Source organism: Dermacentor variabilis, chromosome 1 (genome assembly GCF_050947875.1).
Source record: "Dermacentor variabilis isolate Ectoservices chromosome 1, ASM5094787v1, whole genome shotgun sequence".
Taxonomy (NCBI): domain Eukaryota; kingdom Metazoa; phylum Arthropoda; class Arachnida; order Ixodida; family Ixodidae; genus Dermacentor; species Dermacentor variabilis.
The window spans coordinates 15,800,326-15,820,516 of NC_134568.1; the positions used below are offsets into that span (position 1 = coordinate 15,800,326).

General features: G+C 47.0%; 1 long non-coding RNA gene across 3 annotated transcripts in view; it reads right to left on the minus strand.

The window, feature by feature from the left end:
* LOC142570214 (uncharacterized) overlaps positions 1–20,191 on the minus strand; it is a 50,631-nt gene that overhangs the window by 15,309 nt on the left and 15,131 nt on the right. For all 3 annotated transcript variants that reach the window (XR_012825660.1, XR_012825658.1, XR_012825659.1), the window contains exon 3: positions 5,620–5,684. This is a non-coding gene — a long non-coding RNA (uncharacterized LOC142570214). The remainder of the gene's footprint in view (positions 1–5,619; positions 5,685–20,191) is intronic.

Consider the following 20,191-nt stretch of genomic DNA (forward strand, 5'->3'; position numbering starts at 1 on the left):
GAGCGGATATATCAACAGCACATCTTGCCGTTCTCAATTTTTTTTTCTGATGGAAGCAATAAAAATACGCTTGAGCGTAACACAGGGATAGAAACCATGAGCTCCAATGAGGGCTGTTGGAACTGGCTGTCTTCATGGCATCTTCTGCAGCCATTTCAAACAAAATTTTCGGTTGACACATTCATCATCATTCCATCAGACTTCACGACTGATTGGACGTTACAGAATCTACTATCCCAAATCACAAGACCTTTAATTCAGGTGATGCCTCGTTTTGAAGTATCCATACCCTTATAGTAAAATCAAGTTCGTTGCGAAACTAGAAGCGTTATTCTTAGTGGTCAGATTATTCTTAGTCGCATAACACCTCCATGTTTGTTATCCAACGCCATCATGGTGGAAAGTGTGGACTACTTTATCAGTTCCATAACTGTCCAAATATGCAGAAATAACTCCATAAGCTTGACATTGTATTCATTTATTATTCCCGGAGTTCAGCCATGAAAGATGATTGAAACCTTGCCCTCTATTCTCTGTCGACAGTAATCTGCAGCTTTTATGCCAGATGAATGTGACATTGAAATAGAGCTCTTTTTTTAAGTATAAATTGACCTCCTCTATTGTGTATTTTTAGAAAGCAAGAAAATTCCATTCAAACTTACCACAGAGCTAGAAAGCGTTAACTCCAAGGACAGCTTCTGTACCTCATCGTAGAATTTTATGGCGTTATCAGCCAGTCGCTGTCCTCGGTCTCCTCATGTAACTTTGACACTCAGACAGTCTCTCAAAATCCGTGTCTGCAGAGGTAATACAGGACGTAGGCTGGTAAAGTGCAAAATAATAAAGCCGGCTCTTGCGCTGTATTTGCAGCAACCATAGATATTAAGCGAAAGTAAATATGTCGAGAAACTAGGCGCTCTCATCAGCCACCAACTCCGTAGAAGCTGAACGCTATCGCGATTACATGGACGGTTATGGCTTTTTCCAAGATCTCAAGTGGTGCAGCGGTAGTTTCCCTGAAATGTAAAGTTAACTCTCCATTTCTTGGGAATCATCGCAGTCGTTCTGTAGTTTGTATAATGCATTTGGAATCTTTGTTTCCGGGCCTGCATACCGCCATGCGTGTGCACTCATGGGTGGTCGGTAGAAGCGCTTGCGTAGTTCGTACTTTCTCCCTCTTTTTTCTGAGGTCCACAAGGAAAGTTTATATGCTCAAATGGCTTTTCTGAGTGTTTTGGTATAGCCATTGGATTACCACGGGTCTGAAGTTCTCTTTGCGGAGCTTGCATTGATGGCACGTCTTCAGATATTCTGAAATATTCTGTTCATCGTAGACGTGAGATCTGTTTAATCTTCCAAATGTGTCTCCCGGAACCGCCATGATCACAGGATTCTGTATAATTATGATGCAATCCTAAAGTGTTTCTCCACGCTCTTTGCAGACACATGCAGCCTAGCATTTTTGAGAATCATTTCTTCCATGTCGGCTTGCAATGTATTCGTGACATACTTGTCGTCATCTTGGTTTCTAATTAGCAGTCTTGATAATTTGATTGATAATTTGATTTAATTAGCATCTGATAATTTCTCTCCTATTCTGTGAGTGATATGGAAGGCGAATGCTGTGTTTCACTCATTCACTTGGCCAGTCTTTTTTTTTTTAGTATATCAGTGCTTCGTTCTCAGTAAATAGGCTAAAGTGTTTGCCTTCCAGGTACGTCCTGAAATAACGAATGGACATTACGACTGCAAATGCTTAGTTTTCTGTCTTGATAAGTTATCTTACCTGTTGATTGTGCATTAGTAACAGCCGATCACTTTGATCGGTTAATGCGGGAGGTCACTGTCATCCCGCTGGTAGAGTACAGCGCCAGTACCATATTGGGAAGTGTCGGTGTTTCTCTCTCAGAACGGCTTCGAGAAACCTGGAATGTTCATCACCAGGTTGGATAATATAATTTTTACGAGTTGCTCAAGATCTGCTCATCACACTTATTATTCGTACAAATGAAGTATCTTTTCGTGTCGCCATGAACCTAGGCATTTGGTTTTCAGAGCTTACAGAGCTTATTCTTTTATAAAAACCCTAAAATGTCCATCGAGACTCAGGAATATTCAAACAGAATATACGCATAGGGAAATCGCATAGGGATTTCTGCTATCAACTGTCATGTCGTTGAGCTTGAACGGAGCCTCACTTACTTTCGCTGCAGGAAGTTAAGCTCCGGTGGACATCAGATCCCGGTGCTGTGTCGGCACCTCTCAATTGCCTCAGACCAACTCGAGATTGGTTTGAGACCTGCACATACATTCAATCAGCCGGTATGTCTCAACTGGCCTGTCTACAATGGCTTCATCGAGTCATCTGATATTCATCTTAAATTTCTTCAAGTCAGGATGTGCCAGTGTTCCATTAGATGCGGCGTTATGAACGAGTAGCGCTTCTGCAGTTGTTTTGCTTGTTGGAAATTCTACAGACATGGCATGCCCACTTGTGTCACAAGTTCAACTCGAGAACTTCCATCATAACTGTGTAGTTTAATAACTTTGCCGCTCAATAGTCGCTCTTGTGGGATCAGTATATAATTAACCATGCTAACTGATGCATCATCTTCAATTAATACTTCAATGACCTTTCCGTTGGCGCTCATCTGGGCGTACTGTACACCTGCCGCCGACTTCACCAAGTGAACACATTCGTTTGGTGCCTCCAAAGAGAATGAGAAGTCCGGGCTTACCAGCTCCTTCACTTATGTCTGGTGTCAAGCCCTCTCATTTGCTGAGTGAATTTCAGCATGACTGACTGCAGTGCTACGGGCGTAGCATTCCTGATCTGAGGAAACGATGGTATAGCTTCGACTACTGATGTTCCTCTCTTGCTTGTTTGCTAGTAAAATGTCATTGAGAGCCTGTTCTAGTGACTGTCCGTTCATGCAGTGTCGCATGTGGCCTTATCATGATTAAACGCTGATAATTCTTTGTCATTCCAAGAATAACAAGTGGCACAATTGATGATTAACGCAGGTCGGGGTGGTCGCGCTGCAAGAGCGTCCACCCCGACGACTGTTCATAGAAGCAGTCGATGGCAGACCCTTCTCGGGGCTTGAATGTCATAGCAGTTTCCCAGCATTATGTGGGATTCAAAGTTAAGACTCACAGAAAACTAGCTCGCCATTCAACCCACGACACATCTGTGTTTATCTGGGTTCCCTAATCGAATCACTTCGCATTTCCGATAAAGAAACCGCGCATAATATAGTTTCTGTCACACTCCGCGGTCCGAGTGTTCGGCGAGCATGCATATTCATAAAAGTGAAGCCAAGTTGACGGGCTTCATGAGGTACCACTGAAAAAAACTGAATTGACAAGTTTATGCACTTTCTGCTTTGTTGATCTGAGTGATGATGACAATATAGTCAGAAGCTCTTGTCGCTGCGCTGACTGTTGGTGATTTTTAAAAAGACGATGTATAAGGTACCAAAGTGAAAAGTCAGTAAAACGCGTATTCCCACTGAGCGAATAGGTTCGAGTTTCTCGGCTGGTAAACTGGGTCTGTCGGCTAAGAAGGCCACGAAGTCCAGTGGGCTGAACTTTTCAGGTAATTCGATGGCATTGTTTTCATCTTGCAAATAACTCGCGAATAAATATTATTCGAAGCATACAACGTACTACATTTATGGAACGAGGAAGGTGCCCAGACTGCGCTGCGCATGAGATGTTACAAATATCTTAGTCTTGAAATACATAGAAAAAAACTGAATTTTACAAATGACAGCATTCTTTCTGAAAACATTTCTTCATTACTGCGCAAAAATACGGAAGCGTCACTGATACACGCATTCTCGTTCTTTCTGATATGAAACGCTTTCATTAGCTCTCATGCAAGCATGACTACACTCGTATCTAGATTCGGAAACTAAAAAGCAAAGGTTCACATGCACAGGACTGACAATGCGCCGGTAGGTGCGATATGGCTTTATTCTAGATACACAGCTCATATTCCCGCGCTCGATTGTTGATTTAGCGGCTTCGCTCTCCGATATCGACCCTTCGGCATGTAAGTGGAGTTTCGTAGATTAAGTCAACGCCCCAGGTTACATGAGTCCTGTCATGCTTTTTTTCCCACAATGAGGCTTCTTTGGAGCCCCAGCAATTTGTGAGCATAGCCCATCCAGATTTAATGCGAAAGCATTATATGCATATATGCATTTCGCATTCCCGCACGTAAGCAGTCTTAGCTGTCTCTGAAATTTGTTTTTTTTTTATGTCAGTTTCCGATTGAGGTTCTCGGACACAGATACCAATATTGAGCAGGCGAAACTAGATGACTGAAGGCGCGAAATCCGGTTATTAAAACTGGCCTGCCATCACATGAGCACAAGACCTCATTAGCAGCGATTCGAGGTACACAGACGCTATAGCTCAATTAACAATCTTACTATGCGCTGAATTGAATCCAACATACGCGTTGCTCCCAAAACAGGATGTTAATATCTAAGAACTGAAAGAGTCATCGTTGCAGAATTCATCTGTAAAAGCTCAGCCATTACATCTAGAAATAGCTAAAACTCATTTCACTGCAGTAGTGCGGTTCCCTAAGGGTTTATTACTTAAAATCTCAAGAAATAATTTAGATATCTTAAAAATCGTAGGACATTCTCATTGTGAAGAAAATTATTTACGTCAAAGTCAATTGGTGCTCAATAATATTAGAATGCAAAGGAGCAACACTTTACTTTTACAAATGCCTTTTCGCTAAATGTGCAGCTAGTTAGCCAAACAAACATCATTTGAACTAAAACTAGAATGCAATGAAACCATCAAATTATCGACGATTATTCCGGCAATGTTTTGGAATGCGACCATGTCATTATGTTCAATGGATGATCGCACAACGCAAAAGCGAGTGCAACGTCACATTGAACAAACCAGATTCTCGACGTCCTGGAGTCTGCAACTTCAGTAGAGGTCCGTTTATGGCCGGAGGGTCTTCCAAACGTATTCAAGGGTTCAACAGAAATCGGTTTACGTCTTCCTGCCGTATGCCCTCTCACAAAAATCGGAAAGGCACTTCCAACTTATGTATGTTGATGTTTAAAAAACATGGAAAGTGAAAATGTTTGCAATCGTTAACCAGCTTAAACAATTTTGAGTTTTAGCTCTTATCGGTACTGTGCCTGTGAGCAATTGCTTTGTAGCCGTTGAATTCTGCTCAAGAGTGGAGACAGATTTGGGCGCGAAGTAATAGAAAGTGTCAAATTCGTGGCCTCTCATGAGCGATGTCATCTACGCACCTTACTTCTCTCCCAGTAAGTATGCTATATGCTTCGAATAAATTTATTGTGAGTTAACAAGTGTTTGTGTTTATTTTGCTGTCCCGTCTAAAGTGTCCGCTTTTGAACCGGCTCAGCAACACCTTCTATTATTAAAAGGCTGTTTACAAACTACCTGAGCTTCACTGTTGCTAAAAATCAAGTACAGTAGGTTGTATATAGTTATTCTAGATGTGTAAACCTCATGTGGTGAAATCAAGATGGCCCCTTGACAAAAAGCACAAAACGGACACTGCATGGGAAACCTGCTAAGAAGCCACGGTGGTGAGAAATGGTCAACACTCACCCCTTGGTCAGCTTCAACCTCGGAGTCGTCCTGTCCGTGGATGACCTGTGTCACCTCCAGGTCACCTGCGCATAATATGAGAAGGCGCATATATAAAGAACAACGAATGCATATATAACAAATATTTTCATGTGAACGTAGGAGTGAATAATGTTTTTACTTTTTCTCAAGCTGGTTCTTACTACAGACTGCTACGTTACACACTTTAAAAAACAACTTCTTTATTTAGCCGTTGTTTGGATCGCACCGCTGGTACGATCTGTTGGGAACTCGGCGCTGACGCCCGTGGTTGTACCTGGGTCGCAAGCCCCAAGGGTAGCGTTGGCCTGGCGGCCTGGGGTACAACTGGAAGCATCCGAAGGTCCCGGCAAAGCATGAGTCGACTGGTAACAACAAAACAACTTGTTTATTTTAACATCGCAAAGAGTTGGCGGTCAGGTTGACCGAAGTAGAGAGACGGGAGAGCACTTTACTCAACAGAAGAAATCGGAGCCCTCTTTTTGGCGTCCGGGGGCAGCTGTTTTTATACTCTCGCAGTTGAGGGCAAGAAGGAACCCCTCAATAGACGAGCACGTCAATGTACAATGGGCTAATGGTGACGCACACTGTCGTAGCGCTGCCGGTCGGGCACAATGACTGTAATGAGAGGGTGATCCCTGCTTTCGCATCGCCTGGTTCGGGCACAATGACTGGAAGGAGAGGGTGATCCTTTGCGGTCGCATCGCCGCAGTCGCGCCTGGAAACACCTGGCGGGGAGCGTTGCGGCGACGACGATCGGGCCAAAATGTCTGCCGCCCCGCCGCAGTCGCGCCGGCAAAACCACGTGTCGCAGGCGAAACGCAACAGACCGCCCCGCCGGGGGAAGGAGATCCCGATGGACAGGGGACTGCATCCGCTGTCCGGAGGGATGTCGCTCGATGATGCTCATAACCGAAGTCGGGCGTCCCTCGACGTTTCTTGAGCGCAGCGCACAGAGAAGGCCTCGTTCTCTCGTTCAGGTTCGCACGGGACACTGCAAAGTGACTTCGGGAGAGTTCACATTTTTGCTCTCGTTCCCGGCAAGCGTTAGAACTACGCTGAAACTCAACCGCTCAGTCAGCAAGCACGGCACAACCCTCACTAAGCCCTGCCAGGCTCTTTCCCCTTTTTATACCACTGCCTAGTTCCTTACAGTAGTCTAGCATCACTCAGAACGCGTCCACAAATTGGAAAATTGCACTAGAAAGCATATCATCACTTTGAAACACTAAACAAAAGCAATATGTTAAAAAAAATCCTGCCTCAGGAAGAAAAACATCAGTAACCAACAATTTTGAGGCTGATTCCTACGTTAGGGGTTTCGACTTAAGCCATCGGCGTTACCGTTGAGACTCCCCTTTTTGTAACGCACCTCAAAGGAATATTGTTGTAAAGCGAGGCTCCAGCGCAGGAGGCGGCCATTTTTGGGAGAGATGGTCTGCAGCCATTGGAGAGGGCAGTGATCCGTCTCAATGATAAACCTCGAGCCGGCTAGATAGCATGACAATTTCTGAACGGCCCACACGAGACACGCACACCCTTTCTCGGTGGCGCTATACGCCTGCTCACGACTGGTCAGCTTACGACTAGCATACAGGACGGGGTGTTCTACTTCTCCATTTTCCCGTTGGCACAGTACAACGCCCATGCCTCGCTCACTAGCATCGCACTGAACAATGAACCCTGTTGTATAGTCTGGCGATCGTAGCACAGGCTGGCTTGTTAGGGCACTCTTTAGGGCGCTAAAAGCTCTTTCCTTTGTCTCGTCCCAGACGACTGTTTGAGGCTCTCTCTTTCTTAGAGCATCCGTCAGGGGAGCCGCGATATCAGAGTACCTAGGGATGTACCTCTGATAGTAGCCGGCGACACCCAAGAACGACCGAATATCGGTCTTGGTGCGCGGTTGCGGAAAGTCTCGCACAGCGGCCACTTTTATTTCAGAGGGGCGGCGACGACCCTGACCAATCACGTGACCGAGGTAGACAACCTCGGCCTGTGCTAACTGGCACTTAGGAGCCTTTACTGTCAAGCCCGCTTCGCGCAGGCGGGTTAGCACTGCCCGCAAGTGTGTCATATGCTCAGACCAGGATGCGGAGAATATCGCTACGTCGTCTAGATACGGTAAAGCGAATTCTTGCTGTCCCCGCAACACTTTATCCATGAGGCTTGAAAAACAGTATGGCGCGTTCTTCAAACCAAAACTCAACACTTTAGGACGGAATGTTCCCATTGGTGAAATGAACGCCGCATACCTACTAGCCTCTTCTGTAAGTGGAACCTGCCAATAACCCCTGACAAGATCTAGGGTGGAAATAAACTGAGCGCTACTAACTTTCTCAAGGCGCTCCTCGATGTTAGGGATCGGATAAATTTGATCCTTAGTGATGGAATTAAGCCTGCGGTAGTCGACGCAAGGACGAGGTTCCTTGCCCGGTACCTCAACTAAAATCAAAGGGGAGGTATAATCACTCTCACCTGCCTCAATAACACCGAGCTGTAGCATTTTCTTTACCTCAGCCTCCATAATATCGCTCTGGCGGGGTGACACCCGATACGCCTTGGATCGTACTGGCTCTGGGGAGGTAAGTTCTATATCATCAGTAAGTACAGAAGTCCTACCAGGCCTCCCAGAGAACAGACCTTGAAACTCTTGTAAGAGCTGGTGTAGTTCGGTTTTCTGCTCAGGCGACAGCGATGCTCCACTGACTAAGTCACTAATGACCTGATCGGTGTCTTTCCTGTTCGTCACTGAGCTTAGTCCCGGAAGCTCGACCGGAAGCTCTTCAGGAACGTTTACCATCATGCACACCACTGCTTCCCTTTGTCTATAAGGTTTGAGCAGATTACAGTGGTAAACTTGCTGTGCTTTCCGCTTTCCTGGCAGACTTACCACGTAGTTAACGTCCGACAGTTTCTGAACAATTCGTGCTGGGCCCTCCCACTGCACGTCTAGTTTGTTGTATAGCGATGTGCGCAATATCATGACCTCATCTCGAACCGCTTTCTGCGTTTGGCTGCCGCCGTCTCTTTACGTCTGGTCGGACTGCTTTCACTCGCATCCGCACTACGCGTGTCCCCCTTTAATCTCATGGGCGTGAACTTCGGCCTCTCAAACTTCGAGCCAAATTCACCCTTTTGACCGTCCTTAGCTCCGCGAGCTCGACGCGTCACAAACTCCTCGGCTAGCTCAGCGGCTCTAGCCACCGTACTCACGTCTGGCCTATCCAAGACCCAGTATCGCACGTTCTCCGGTAACCGACTATAAAACTGTTCTAGCCCGAAGCGCTGCAGAACTTTATCGTGGTCACCAAACGCTTTCTCTTCTTTGAGCCACTCCTGCATGTTCGACATAAGCCTATACACAAACTCTGTATATGACTCACTTCTGCCTTTCTCATTTTCCCGAAACTTCCGACGGAACGCCTCCGCAGACAGCCGGTACTTTTTTAGCAGACTCGATTTTACTTTGTCGAAATCCTCTGCCTCCTCTCTATCCAAGCGAGCGACTACGTCGGCCGCCTCGCCGGGTAACAAAGTGAGCAAGCGCTGTGGCCACGTTTCCCGAGAGAACCCCTGCTTCTCGCACGTTCGCTCAAAGTTAACCAGGAACAAACCAATGTCCTCTCCAAGCTTAAACGGCCGCATCAGGTCAGTCATTTTGAACAATACGCGTTCTCCTGCACCGTGTGCCTGACTTCCATTACGAGCGCGTTCCATCTCTACCTCAAGACGCTTCATTTCCAAAGCGTGTTGACGGTCACGCTCTTGTTGCTCTCGCTCTTTCTGTTCTTTACGTTCACGCTCTTCTTTTTCTTTTGCAGTCTCCCTCTCTTCAATGGTCTCAAGGCATTCCGACAGCTCGTCATCCTCAGCCGCTAACTCAAGAATAGCCTTTAGCAGTTCTGGATTTCTGAGTTTGTCTGAGACATCCAGACCCAACTCTCTTGCAAGCTCCAACAATTTCGGTTTGCGCAACGACTTCAAATCCATGGCTGCTCTGAATGCTGCTTTCTCTACTGCTTACTATTGTCTTGCCGCAAACTAACCCGGCAGCAACGACAACCACAATTACCAGCTCTGTTTCTGACACTAACAAAAGCCTGGCAAAGGTCAGAAGAAGAAAGTCCCGCACTCACCAAACCTCGCAGCCAAGAGTCCAGCGCAGTCGTTCCGCTGCAGGCAACCAGTCATCACACAGGGCTCGTTGCACTGCTCCCGGATCGTTGCTGAGCTGCTCAGCATACAGTCAACTGCATCTCTTCGCTGCTGGCCTCCGTTGTCGCGATCTCACCGCTGGCAGACAGTTGTTTGAAGTCGGAGGCGATCTCACCGCTGCCAACCAGATGTTTGGATCGCACCGCTGGTACGATCTGTTGGGAACTCGGCGCTGACGCCCGTGGTTGTACCTGGGTCGCAAGCCCCAAGGGTAGCGTTGGCCTGGCGGCCTGGGGTACAACTGGAAGCATCCGAAGGTCCCGGCAAAGCATGAGTCGACTGGTAACAACAAAACAACTTGTTTATTTTAACATCGCAAAGAGTTGGCGGTCAGGTTGACCGAAGTAGAGAGACGGGAGAGCACTTTACTCAACAGAAGAAATCGGAGCCCTCTTTTTGGCGTCCGGGGGCAGCTGTTTTTATACTCTCGCAGTTGAGGGCAAGAAGGAACCCCTCAATAGACGAGCACGTGAATGTACAATGGGCTAATGGTGACGCACACTGTCGTAGCGCTGCCGGTCGGGCACAATGACTGTAATGAGAGGGTGATCCCTGCTTTCGCATCGCCTGGTTCGGGCACAATGACTGGAAGGAGAGGGTGATCCTTTGCGGTCGCATCGCCGCAGTCGCGCCTGGAAACACCTGGCGGGGAGCGTTGCGGCGACGACGATCGGGCCAAAATGTCTGCCGCCCCGCCGCAGTCGCGCCGGCAAAACCACGTGTCGCAGGCGAAACGCAACACCGTGACGGTTAGCAGATAAAGACAGCATATCTAGGTACGTCGACAAACTAACCATCTCCTCATGCTTCTTACGGTAGGTTCAAGACGCAACATTGTGCAGTTTGTTGTCATGTTAATGAGGCATTCTCAATTTTCAGATTAATTCACGCTATTCGGAAATGGCTGCTGTGGCGCTCTTAGTTGCCTATGGTACGCTTCCGCAGGTATACGACTGCATTCCAAAAAATGAAGCGCCAACGGTAACGGCACACAAAGAAGGAACAAAAGACAGGACAAGGCGCTACTTGCAACTCTACTTGCACAGTTGCAAGTAGAGCATTGTCATGTCTTTTGTTCCTTCTTTGTGTGCCGTTACCGTTTGCGCTTCATTTTTTTAAAGCTATGCACCAACTAGCCCCACAAGGTGTTTTACTTTAATACGACTGCACATGTTAGTACACCAACCGATTTTGACCAAGCACTAATATTAACAATATGATCGATGACGGTCTAAGAAGATTTATAACTTCAAGATGACCTTTAGCAAAAACAAAGCACCACTGGAGCAAATATTTTTTAAGGTTATAAGGGAACAAAACATGCAGTATAGTGTATAAGCGCGACTGTACGAGGACGTAGGAAGAAACAGATACACAGGCACAGACTGTGTTTAAAACACGCAGGTCAGCGTTTCTCACATATTTAACACACTTTAGTTGGACAGTTTAGCTTAGGAGCTATTCTTTTCCCTCTAGTTTATATTGCTTCACTTCCTCTTAAATTCGAATTAATTGATTACTACGATTAATTTATACGAAATGTTCACACATGGCGCAAGCATATTGCTTTTTTTTTGAAAGTTTGGAAGTCCGTTGTATGCTCTTGCTTTCAGGGCGTTATTTACAGGGCGACCAGATATGCGCGCCGCCCGTTTATTGGGGCCAGAACGATAGTGCCAGGGGATGTATAGAGCAGAAGAGAGAGAAGGGTGGAGTGGTGGAGTGAAGCAATATCTCGTTGACTTTTCGCACACGGTAGCAAATAATTATTCCTGCGCGGGGTAAGAACGCACTGAGAATGGCCACATGAGCAACAGTGCGAAGGCATTCGGACGCGCTTTTCTTCTAGCTGACTATTGTGCACGCTGAACAGACAGTGAGCGGCGGCCTGTTTGCATACATTTTTTTTTAGGAGAGAGCATGTATCTCCCACCTTCCCTCACTACATATACAGAAGGTAGTTCAGCGAGCCTGGATTCTGGTCCATTTAGCGAGTGTGAGGCAAATGACAAGGAGGACAAATGACAAATAATACTCTTTCGCAAGATTCACAAACCCTAAACCCATATGTGCGTACAGGTTGGATCAAAAGCTTACAGGATGCGGGACCTTAGAAAAAGCATAGTTCCTCATCCTGGCCACAAAGCCTGGACTTCAAGCGTTCTGTGCGCACTTGCATACGCGATCAATATACTTTTGTACTGTGTCAACGGCTGCAAGCTAATGCAAGGCTGACATTCGAGTTTCTCGTGGAACGCGCACTTGGTAAAATTTTCTACTCTGCCTGTACGTCGTTCCCTTAATCATTCCTGAACGCGACGTGGGACGGACAAACGATACAACGCGCCTCGAAGAAATTCGTTTCAACGCACCTCCACATCTATTGTCTGCACTTCCAGAACCACACATCGACATCTATTGTCTGCCCTTCCAGAACCACACATCGACATCTGTCTTGAGCACTGCGCGTGATGGGAGACGGCGCGCTCCCTTCCTTTCGTGAGCGTGATTGAGCCGCGTGGCCGGGTCGCTCTCGCCCGCTTTCACTCGCACATACAGCATACGGCGCGGTTCCGCATACTTTATGCGGAACCTCACAGCGACGCCGACGGCGATGGCTACGCCGATGGCAGAAATGCGCTTTGAGTGTCCCTATAATTGCTATCGCAATAAAAGGTGTGGGGTCTTTGGTCATATGAAGATCTGGAAGCAACAAGAGCCGATGCTTTGATAACCAGTAAGAGCTTTTCACGCCTTTTCATTGCCGCCTTTCTACGATCGAGTTCATCTTGATCGTCAAAAAAAAACGACGAAAAAGAAGTTATTATGCTTCGACGAAGAAAATAATAGTAAGGCGTAAAAAAAGTAAATGTTCGCATCCGAGCAATTCGAGCACCAGGAAGCAATTTGGTGCCCAAAAGACAGGAACTTGCGACTGCACTGACGTATAAGGAGCAAACAAAAACAAAAAGTTCTAGAATTTCCCGTGCAGCTACGTGTCAATGTTGCAGCTGCGCGGCACGGTGGGCACAAAGACCGCCTTGGTTCCGGCATGTCTTTTTTTTTTCTTGTCATTGAGCAACAGTCCGTAAGATCCTCTGGATGTGTATACAGTAGATCGAATGAAATGAGAGGCGATCGAGGAGAAGGCACTGCGTGAGCGTGATTGGAGTCGCATTGCGAGGAAAACGACGACGAGGGAGTGGACTGAAAAGAGACGGCTACAAAGCAATCTGCCGAGCCTCTTATTGCGAGACGGTTCTCCAAGCAGTCGCTTCCCCCTTTTATTTTCTTCAAGTTTCCGTCCTCTCCACGCTCCTTTGTGGCGAGCGTGGGCCCGCGCGCTTACGCGTGAAACCGGGCCCATAATTCAGCACTGTCATTGCGTGGTAAGCTCTGTCAAAGCAATTCGAATGCTTCGGATTTTCACTGTAAAGCGCGCGCACACAGACATGCACACACTGGTTCGCGAAAGCGCACAACTTTTTCCTTCTGATTTCCTTCTGAATATAGCGCAATGGCTCGCTTTACTTTGAGGACTGCTTAAAGAACAAATAATGAGTAAACACATAAACAAATAAGTAAACGTGAGAGTTACAGGAGGCCTCAGGAAATTGTTCCATTCAATATAAGCGGAGGAAGTCAATCTGAAAGTTGGGTCTTCACTGTAGCCTCCTTTCCGTTTCACCACAACGCACGCTATTTTTTTTTTTTTTTTTTTGCTTTCACTTGTCTAGATACGTCTTCGTGTAAACACCGGAAGACCCTTTGTATCGCGAATGCCATTGGTCACTTTTTGTGCGCTTATTGCATCCTGCGATTCTTGTTCGTTTTCGAGCGCACTGTTGCGTTCACTTAAGTTGCCCCTTTTGAGCGCCAGCTTTTATTTCGTCGACGAAGGCACCCTTGGCACTGAACAAAAGAAGATATACGACGAACTGTTGCCCAAACTCGGGGAGAAAACGGGCGCTTGCAGCACACTTTGGTCCGCGCCTACGCCACGCACTTCCAAACCAACACATACAAGTTCCAAGAGGCTGAACGTTATTTTTCTTCGTCCTTATTCCTTTCATTCTTTTTTATTCTTGCGTGTTTGCTTCTTTCCCTGGTAAATTGATTCACAACACTTGAACTGAGCGAGTCCGTGCGAGACATAAGGACGTGAGCGAACGCTGTTAAAAGCTTCCCACCTTCAACGCGACCGACGTGATTTACCTCAGCCTCAGACGGTGTTGAGGCAAGTTTATAGCAGAGGAAATAAACATCACTAGAGTGCGAAAAGCCGAGACATTTCAATTGAGAAACATTGGTGTGTCATTCCACATTTGCCACTTTAATACGTGTGCGTGCTTGCGCCACATGTTCGACTTTTTTTTTTTTTTACAATTCGTGGATAGCTGTTAAAGCAACGTCCGGTGCCAAAGCTCTCCGCCCGTCAACCTTGCACAACCGCGTGCTTGCAACAAGGAATGATCATGTTATCCATCGTGACAACGAAGTCGTTATTGCTACACTCCGCGTCGAAGGTGTCCATGCATTTGTCGCGCTGACAATACGGAATTGTCATTATCCCGTCGACATTGGAAAGCATCCGTTCTTTAAAGGAGACACTCTAGCTGACCGTGCAGGAGGCTATGAAGACACGCAGAGCCGGCAACACTCGGGGGTGTTGGCGGCTATGAGCCCACATGCTCCACGCGGGCCTTTTTCACACTCTCTTTTTATGTTGACTATAAAAATACGTTTGAGTAACAGCGCATTTAAGCTATAGAGCAGTGCCATCGAGCAAGTGACACGGCGGCCGAGATTTCAGGTTCTTCATTGTGCTTCTCGTTATCAAGAATGACCACGTCTGTTGACTTCGGCAGTGCAGCCGAAACCAATCGCTGGCGTGAATTTCAAAGGCAGCACCTGCGCAACCGTATTTTTCCATATTCTGAGACTTCTGGATTCCATTAAGTGTTCTTGACTAATTCTGCAAATAAAGGTCATGCAGTGAATTGGGCGATTTCCTCCGTAGCGTTGGCGACAACACGCTTTCAGTTGCGTACCACTATAGTTCATCTGAATATTTTCAATGCTACAATAAAGTCCAGTGCTAAAGTAATTATACGTATGTATGCGCTATCTACATTACCGGAAAGATGGGGTCCTTCCAGCAAACGCGGTACGTAGCTCAGTGGACCTGATGTTCTGCAGTTATCTCCAGGTCGCGGGTTTGTTTTACTGGATACGAAGTGCAACAACGCTCGTGCAACTAAAATTTAGGTGCACATGAAAAAAACCTTCGGCGGTGAAACTAAATCCTAGCCCTCCACTACGGCACCTATCATAGCCTTAAAGCTGCTCTGAGACGTTAGACCCCATGAATAAATTAATGAAGTCCTTCCATTTTATTTCAGTAGAGAACATTGACCAATGCCCCGATTGATACATTCCGTTCCCATCAGCAGGCAACAAGTTCACTGTAACATGTAGCTGCGTAAAGTTGCGCAGAAGTCCTGAGATTGAGAAAACGAAAAAAACAAGCATTTTCAAGCAACCATACAAATTCAGCGTGCTCCTTGTTGACACAGTATCGCGGCAGTTAGTGTCAAGAGAGAGTCGTGACACGTTCACATCAGCTAATTACCTTAAGTATTCCGTTATAGCCTAGAAAAAGCGTCAATCTTACGTACGTTCTTTTATCGAGACCGTTTGATCTGATCAGTTTGTTTCCTTTTTGTCTTTCTTTATTACGATAGCAATTATATGCACACTACAGGCGCAATTTTGCCGACGCCGTCGGCGTCGCTGTGATATTCCGAACCAATTCCAAGGGCGACAACACCGTCGCCGCGCACCGCATGTTGTATGTGCGAGTAACAGCACGCGAGGGGAGCCGACGATCGCGGCTCGAACTGGCGCGCGCGAGGGATGAAAGCGTGGGAGGTAAGCGGAGAGCAAACGCGCCGTCTTCCGTCGCGCGAAAGGCCGAGGAGGATGGGAGGGAGGGAGGAGTGGGGTGGCGTTGTGCTCCGGCAGCAACTGCATACTTCGCGACCCGGGCGCAAGGGCGACTGACGATCGTGGCTCAATCTCGCGCGCGAAAGGGAGGAAAGCGAGGAGGCCAAACGTCAGGGAAGGAGGAGGGGCTTCTACTGCGCCAGCAACTCCGAACTCTACGCGGTCGCTCGCGCTGTATCTTGAAAGTGATCTGCAGACGGCTCATACTTTTGTGCGTGCTGTGTTCCGGTTTGCGCTGAAGCGATAGACAGCACGAAGGTCACTTCGTTCGGTGCTGCTGCCACTGTTGCTCGCGCCAGCGTTTTGACAACGAGTGTCCGCGGTCATCGTCTGTGATGTGTTCATGTTTGCCTGTGCACGCTGACACCTTGCTTGTTAATTCAGTTAGTAAGCAAATGTTCCCAAGTTTACACGACCAATAAAACTCATTCGGCCGATTTACTTCGTATAGCTGTCTACTATTTCGCTATAGCAATGGATGCTTCACCTTTCGGGCGAAACTGCCCGAAAGGTGAAGAATTATAGTACTTTCTGTGTAGGCATAAGGTACCTGTTGTACGTTAATTCGATTATTTTTGTGGTTCTCGTTATCATTTGCCTAATGAAAAATAGCTAAATATGCCACTGTAACGAAGGCCGGCTTTCAAATGAAGACAGTAACGCTACGATTTCGATACTAGACAAGTTCCTGCAAAATCCATGACCTGGAAGGGAACAGATGAGACATCTTGCATCCAACGAAGCATAAGGCCAGTTACACGTACTCGGGACACTCGGTGTAAGGGCCACACCAGCCCGGGACACTCGTTTGCAGAATTTTCTCCGTCTTAGCACGTAGAAGGTGGCGCATACGATGGGAAAATAGATAGTATAATTAGGGAAAAAACACTGGCGTGGAGTTGGGCTGAGGGACTGATGCGTGAAACAGATGGAGGGAGGATCATGGACTCGTGTGTGAGCCTCCTGCTCAGTGGTAATGCTGTAGGGTTTGCAGCGTGGCTAAGTTTATAGGTTTAGTCTGGCGAAGCATTTTATGAAAAGTTTTTCCCACTTAAAAAAGTTCGTTATTAGCGGAGAAAACCAAGTTTAAAGTTTCCCCATAGCAACTACACTCTTAGTCATCTTTACTCCTATTTATATCTATTTTTATGGGATTTTATGTGCCAAAACCACCTTCTGATTATGACGCACACCGTAGTGGAGGACTCCGGAAATTGCGACCATCTGGGGTTCTTTAACGTGCACCTAAATCTAAGTACACGGATGTTTTCACATTTTGCCCCCATCGAAATGCGGCCGCCGTGGCCGGGATTCGATCCCGCGACCTCGTGCTCAGCAGCCGAACACCATAGCCATTGAGCAACCACGGCGGGTTATTTGAATAAATTGCTTCCCCATGATAATAATTGTCATCAATCTTGCGCGAATATCCTTTATTTTCACGCTCTGCACCCGCGACTTCGTGAGAATCGCTATGGCAGACTAATACTAGCACGGCGTTCTTCACAGGAAAGTTCAGGGCGCATGGCGTTTAATGAAAGGAAACGAACGCAAGATTAATGAAGATTATTGTTGCACAGAGACAAAATTATGCCCTCAGGGATCTATAGAGTTTTGAAGAGTGCATAGAACAGGGAAGGGAGGAATGGGGGCGCATCCCTTGCAGCTGGAAGGGGAGCTGATACTAAGACCTTCGCAAAGCAGAAAATGCCGTGGACATTTCATTCGTGGCTTGTTGTTTACTTTTTTTTCGCCTTTGCCTTTTGTTATGTTTTCCTTCCTGCGGTGAAAGGAGGCTATAGAAGGAACTGGTTCCCACTGCGTGGTGCTTTTACGAAGCATTTTTCTTCATCGCGGCTCCTTTTAGCGGAACTTTTCGTGACCCTTTCTTCCCGTAGACGGAGTCGAACTCCGTGTCGTACTTCTTGAAGGCCCTTCGCGCGTGCGGTCATTAATTACCAACCTGGCTCCGGTGTTTCTCATTTTACGCGCTCCCTCTCTTTGTATATACGGTCCATCACTCAGTTACGTTAGCCACGCTTGTCAAAATATCGCTGCATAATTCACGAGAAGACCGGTTCTCTCTTGATTCAGCTTACATGCCACAGTGCGCTCTTAGAGATGTAAGAACCCACCTGTCGGGATAAGTATGGGCGGTAACAAATGAGGTCCTTTTTTTTATTCTCCTACCGAGCGCCCGTAATTACACCATTGTGCGTGCGTGGTCACAGCAGTGGAAGCCACTTAACGCAAATAGAATTATCCACTTACGCGAACCGGACGCTCACGCGACCCCCTGTGATATATCGTCCGTCCAGTCAGCTATAGTCGCTCAGGCAAAGTCCCCCGTGCCTGAAGTAACCAAGAGCTTGCGTTGCGGGCGCTAATGTGTACCACGCACATCAGGAAATCCGAGATTCCTGCGAAGTACCGGCGTGAGGTAAAACAGCCCCGCAGATAACGCCGTTGTGGAGGGTATCGAACGCTATCCACTCGGCGACCTAACGGTTGTACCATTGGGCGACACTTAGAATGCTGATGACAACTCCTCATTCCCTCGCGCGAGTGATGAGGGGGAGTCTCCACCGTTCTCAACACAGATCAAAGGAAGCTTGCTAGCGCTAATGTAAAGTTTCGTTATAAAGCCTCCCCGTTGGACTCGCGCTCTTACACTGTGGAAGCACACATGGTCGTTATGACGTCAAACACACGCGATGATTCAATTGGAACAGAGCAACCACATTGGCAAAACGACTGCACAAAACTTTGCTATCATGTGTACCCAATGCCATTCCTTCATGTCCACCTTCGCATTTACGTTCCTGTTAACTCATTGCATGGGGAGGCTAAAAAAAATGCTGGTTTACTTTTTCAGCTGATAGGTACACTAAAGGCAAATACTAGGTCAAGCTAAAGTGATAGATTAGTGCTCGGGAATCTCTAAGGCATCAATATTATCGCAAACAAAGGCTCAATAATCGAGAAATTGAGGTAAATGCAGGACATGATTAGAGGCTCCCCCGGGATATTCAAGCACTTGCCCGGTGACAAAAGCACTCCTCAGTTAAATTCTGTTACTAGTACTCAACTACTCGTTGCAAAAGACATCCTTGTATTGTATTATAAAATGAAATAAAATGGTACTTGTCCAGTTCTACTTTACCTTTAGAAAAAAAGAACTCATTGAAGTTACCCTTGACAACGACTTGGGCGGTCGAAAGGTTTCGTTTTTCCTCGACTGTGTGCCGCCCACGCTTTCGCATTTCAGTAGTTTTGTTATCGTGCAGTGCTGCGCTGGTTTTGCTGGCTCGCGAAACTCGTACAAGCTGCAAGTAGTAGAGAATTCAACTTCCACATGATGTCGCGGGATGCCCGAATGGTCTACAGCACTTCATTAAAAAGCAGCTCCAGCGGCAAATCCACAGCTCTGTCTTCACCCGGTACCGCCGTCTGTCGGGCGCCGCTTTACTCGCTAGCAAAGAGTGATGATGGCGTATGCAACGTCACCACTCCTCCGGTTGGGGGGCGGGCGATTTGAATTTCGAAAAACGTATTCGGACCCTTCAGATGAAATTTTCTCGTAAACTAATCCTTTTCTCGGCACGAAACAAGCATTGCGAGATTTCTGGAATGGCATTTAAACAGTCCACGTCGACTTAGTATTTGCCTTTAGTGTCCCTTTAAGGGATTATGAAGTAGATAGACAGTGAAGTCAGGTAAAGCATAGAGGAAGTCAACTTATATTAGTTGAAAGGTTAAAATAACGAAGAAAAAATTCGCAATTTCACCCAAAAGGCGAAGCATCCGTGCGATTGCAAATTAGGGGACAGCTGTGCGAAGCAAGGATAGTAGTTTTATCGGCCGTATAAACTTGTAAACGTATACGCAATCAAAATTAACAAGCATGATGTCACGCGCGCACAAGTCAACATAAACACATCTCACTCGACGGCCGCGGAAGCTAGCTGTCAAAGCGGTGCAGTGAGGAAACGCGGCAGCAGCAGTGAGCGAATTGACTTTCTTGCTGCCGCTCGCAGCCCAATGCAAACTACGTCTCGAAAACACAGCGCAGCGCGGACTGTGTACCCGTTCAAGACACAGCGGCCAGGCAGGGCGCGCGCGGCCGCCCGGGCCGCCCAGAGTAGAACTCTCCCGCCCCCTTCCCTATACCTTCACCCCGAAGCCTTGCACGCGAGGGAAAGCAGCTCGTGTCCTCATATATTCATACCTCATATTTAGTTCATAACACATAGGCGCCTTCAAATTATGTTCACGCACTGCGAAACAAAAGAAATACAGATCGTCCTTTGTTTTCCACTCAATGTAGGGGACC